Below are 5,009 nucleotides of genomic sequence, written 5' to 3'. Positions count from 1 at the left end.
ACTTTGAGTGGTGTTTTTAGTCAAACTCACCTTCAGTGTGTGGAGTGTCAGCAGGTTGAAGCAGCAGTGTTGGAGTTTTAGCTGAACTCACTCAGAGGAAGTTGTTAGTTTGGTCTGAAGGTGAATCTGATCGTCTGTTCTTCAGTCTGTGTGTCTCTCTGCAGTGAGGAAGAATAAAGCGTTTCCTGGTTTGTTGCGGGTGAGTCTTGTGAGGGTGGAGCTTTGTTACACTTCCTCTGCCAGAAGCCTGTTGCAGCTGCATGTTTATGTTCAAAAGCAGTTTGAAAGGAGGGTTACTGTAGTGGAGGAGTTAAAATATAAAACCCTGGGAATGGGATCATGGAGCACCGAGGGAAAGGGCTAACATGCAAATAAATTACACTTAACTCAAAACAATTTTAATTGGTCTATCTCAATGAGCCTGCACAGGAGAAAGGCAGGGTAGTTCACCTGTACAGGTGGAAGGTTCCAGTCAGGTGAGGCTGAGAGTTAAAATCATTCAGTGGTCAGTAGAGATGAGAGATGGCAGCTATTTTTGTTGAATACTGTAGCATTAATTTTTGTCTCTTTTTAATATGTTTGTTAATAAATACCTCTTCAAGGGCCGCGCCTACAAAGCAAAGGCATCTCTGCCAGGTAGTTTGGCTTCCTGTCGGACTGCTGCAGGGATAAAATGGCCTGAGAAGAATCAAACAGATCATCATCTGGATCGGACGGATCCATCTGCAGTTCTGGATCCATGGTGAGTTTATTATTTGGTGTAATGAAAGGTTGAGACAAAATATTCCTCAAATTTACCATTGTTCCCCTCCTACTGTATTCCCTTTGCTCCCGTTATAAAGTAAACTATTTTATTGTCCAATGATCAAACAGTGGCAGGTTGTGTGGTCGCTTCTATGTGAAGACGTGTTGTTTTATTATGCCTCCACCCTGGTGATAGCAGTGGCCGAAGACGTTATGTTTTTAGCTTATGTAAGTCCCATTCTTGTGAATGTGATAGCTCAAGAACGAAATTTGGCACAAACGTCCACTTGGACTCAACAACAGATTGATTAGATTTTGGTGGTCCTTAAATTTGGCAGAAAAATTTACTTGGAATCTCAAGCCTATGGCACTTAACATTGTATAAATTAGTTGAAGGTCAAAGGTGACTGTGACCTCACAAAACATGTTTTTGGCCAAAACTCAAGAATTCATTTGCTAATTATGAAAAAAAAATCACACAAATGTCTGATTGGATAAATTAATGAAGTGATGACGTTTTATGTCCAAAAGGTCAAAGGTCAAATTCACCATGACATCATAATGTTATGTTACAACACTTTTCTGTCCATTACTCAGCGTCAACAGTTATCACGTCATTACCTCTGTCAATAACCTACCAACATTCCCAGCTACAGAGAGGGTGAAATAAAGCCTCAGCCACAGAGCCCTGTTTGAGACTCTCTCAGGGGGAGGCAACGTTTACATGATTGTGCGCTGCTTTTCATCAGAGGTGGAATACCTAAACTAACTGAAAACACCTCTGATCAGGCACAGTACAGGGTCATCCCGTATTGAAAAAGTAAATGCTCTGCTCCTTACTGAATCATTACTAGACGTGATTTGTCCTGTGTTTTTGTGCACAGAACTGTTAGAATGAGGATAATGTGAATGAGTTCACTCAAATATTGGTGAGGACAATTCTGTTCTCCCAAAATATTGGTAGGGACATGTCTCTACTGTCCATATACAAAGGTACGTCATGGGGTTGGTAACATTTCAGTCAGGACCACTCTAGTCTAAGAAAACATTATTTCACACCTACTATAACTTATTTCATGTTCTACTCTGTCATTACGGATACACTTGTAAAACTAGATGTGAGAACTTTTTGTTGTAGTTAGATTGTAATCCACAGTGATTAAGGCCATGGAAGCAGACAATAGATTTGCAAACTTGCTGAAAAATCTTTCAATTAATATTTGGCAAAGTCAGCAACTCCCCCTACTGGTCACACAGAGAATCAATAGATAAAACCTCAAAGAGCAGCCCAGCATGTTTTACCCATTTATGGTTTTTAATCTGAAATGGTAGCAAATTCAGCTACAAGAGCAGCCTGGGGTTGATTTACACTTAATATTCAAAGTGATATAGTACTAAGTGGGATACCAAATGTCATCTAGGCCAACTAAGAGTAACAAAATAAACCGATCATTTACTGTAACTACAATCTGCTTTATTATTTTTTGTTTTAAATAAACTGCAACACAGAGGGGACAGTGGGTACAGTGGGTGGAGCACAGGATGGAGCAAAGGATGAAGATGGACCTAAGATGAAAAACAATAACAAAAGCTAGTCATGTTAGATGTCATATAACACTTGAAAATTATGCTGCTTATTTTCTAAGTAAAACAGTACAGCTATAGGTTGTCATAAGAAAACAATCTGCCAGTGGAACAATTGAAAATTGCTTGAGAAGTTCTGAAATAATATGGATTTGTCTAAAAACATGTCCCTTTTCATATGATTATATCTTATATAAAAATGATGTTGTTGTTAGCTTACCAGGTAGAGCTGAGGTTGCAGCAGACACAGAGGGGACAGTGGGCACAGTGGATGGGTCAGAGGATGGAGATGGACCTAAGATGAAAAACATGTCCCTTGTCATATGATTATGTCTTGTTATATTAGTATATCTTAATGAGATAATTTGACTAGAAATTAAATATATATGGTGACAGTTTTTCCCTCACCTGATTCATTAGCCTTGGCTGAGCCTAAGGAGGTGGAGTGCCCCTGGGCTGAGTCAGTGCCTCCTCCAAAATACTTTAACAGTGCTCCTGGGGAAGTTTCATATAACTCATGAGCATAATAGGGAGTTGATGTAAAAGGAATATGTTTATTTACTCACATAAATTACTATGCTCTGCAGCAAACAACATATCTCAAACTATAAGTTAACTAAGTTAATTCATTAATGCAAAAACATATTGCTAGCAAACGTCACCGCGTCTGTAATTAATGTTAGTTGTTATTAAACATTTGCTATCAAACGTTGTTATCAAAAACGTTGTTTTGATGCCAAAAAGTGACCCAGAATATATATATAGCCTATATATACACCGAGAATCAACTTATTCAAAGTATGACACAAACACAAAAACGTCAGCTTGAATAGTAAGCTATCTAACCTTCCAGTTAAAAGATAAATTTCTCTAGTTTTGAACTAACGTTAGCTAGCTAATTTGCTATCATAGGCTAACGTAGTTGGAACGAAATATCAACAATAATTAGGGATTTTCCTAATTTGAGGAAACTTTTCAAAATCTCTGTGACACCAAACGTTACATTACCAAGACATGCAAACATACCTGTATCTTGTTGTCTTTTCTCCTCTTCCTCTTTCTTCCTTTTTCTTTCTTCTGCCCCTGAAGGGTATGTCCTTTGTTGCAACATTATTAGGCCTTCCTCCTGCTCCTAGCACCTTGGATGCGCAGTGCACACTGCACGGCTGGATGCACACCTTACTAGCGGAGCTCTGACATTTAGAGCAGAGAGGCCGTAGGAAACTACACTCTGTTAACATAATATTGTCTTTTTGTACAACAACGTACATTTGATAATATATGAATCATCATCACCCACACACGGAAAAAAATAATTATTTTTTTCTTTTTCTTTTTTTAAATTAATTGCTCTTGGGGGCCCCCTAGTGGTCACAGGGCCCTAAGCAGGTGCTTAGTTCGCTTACGCCTTGGGCCGGCTCTGCCTACGCAGAAAGCCTAATGCAGGATTTATACTTTTGCGTCAAATCAGCGCCGTACCTACAGCGCAGGCTCTGCATTGATGTAGAGCCTACACTGTAACCTGTGTCATAGCCTGAAGTGCACCGCCCCAGAAATGTAACTAACTAACAGTCACGGCGACACAGACCTCCTGTCTGTTTCTAAGCTGAAATCATTTCCCTCAGCGGAAACAAAACTTTGATTTACTTTAATTTCACAGATAAGAAACAATAAATAGTGAAGACAATAAAGCCTCCACAAAAATACCATTTTAAGTCTTGTGTGTGATTTACCCTGGCTTCATATGAGCAGAGGAAATCTATACTAGCCGCTAGGCTAATTTATATAATGTAAAATGCCATAGGCTTGTGCTAATAACGTTAGCATGTTGTATTTGTTTGGAAAACGTATTTCGTATAAGACAGTTGTTTTGTCAGTGAACCTTGTGAGCTGTAATGGAGCCAAATTTTGTAACGTTATCTTTGTTAAATGTTGCTGTTGTCCCTGGCTTCATATGAGGAGAGCAAATCTCTGCTAGCAACTAGGCTAATTCAAACAATGTAAAATGCCATAGGCTTGTGCTAATAAAGTTAGCATGATGTATTTGTGGGGAAAATGTGTCCAGATAAAGACAAGTGTTTGTCTGTGAATGCTGCGAGTTATAGTGAAGCTGATTTGTGTACTTGTGTTTGATAATGTCTCTATTATGTCATGTTTAATGTGTGTTTTAGGACCTCTGCCACCGACTAGTATTTTGAGGTGTAACTGCAGAGTGACAGACACACCACCGCACAAATACGGCGTAGGCCGTTGTGAGCATTTGTGTGTGTGTGTGTGTGTGTGTGTGTGTGTGTGTGTGTGTGTGTGTGTATATATGTATATATATATATATATATATATATATATATATATACATATATACATACACATACATATATACACATACATATATATATATATATATATATATACCCATTTCTCTTTATAATTAACACTTTAAAATGACAAGGTAATATAATATTTTATTATGTTGATGAAAAACAGAAATAAATGTACATTCAGCATTAATATCAGTTTTTATAAATGTTCTTAAATCACCAACCTGACATTAAGTCTGAGCATAAACTGAGACCTCCACCTTACAACATGTGATTTCTTCAGTAAAACGGCTCCTTCTCTGACAAAATAACAAACAGCAGAATTCAACAGATGGAAACTAAATGAAAATACTTCTAAAGACA

The 5,009-nt window shown here is 38.1% G+C and overlaps 1 protein-coding gene across 3 annotated transcripts in view; it reads right to left on the bottom strand.

Moving 5' to 3' along the window:
* LOC126385760 (nuclear factor 7, brain-like) overlaps positions 1-5,009 on the bottom strand; it is a 410,666-nt gene that overhangs the window by 392,970 nt on the left and 12,687 nt on the right. Inside the window, exon 1 of one of the 3 annotated variants that reach the window (XM_050037696.1) lies at positions 31-173. The exons of the other annotated variants lie outside the window; for them this stretch is intronic. The gene's annotated coding sequence lies outside the window, so the exon portion shown is untranslated. Of the gene's footprint in view, positions 1-30; positions 174-5,009 lie in introns of those variants that run through there. 3 annotated transcript variants of the gene reach the window in all.

Source organism: Epinephelus moara, chromosome 24 (assembly GCF_006386435.1).
Source record: "Epinephelus moara isolate mb chromosome 24, YSFRI_EMoa_1.0, whole genome shotgun sequence".
In the NCBI taxonomy this organism is placed as follows: Eukaryota; Metazoa; Chordata; class Actinopteri; order Perciformes; family Serranidae; genus Epinephelus; species Epinephelus moara.
This window is presented reverse-complemented; position numbering and strand designations above follow the sequence as displayed.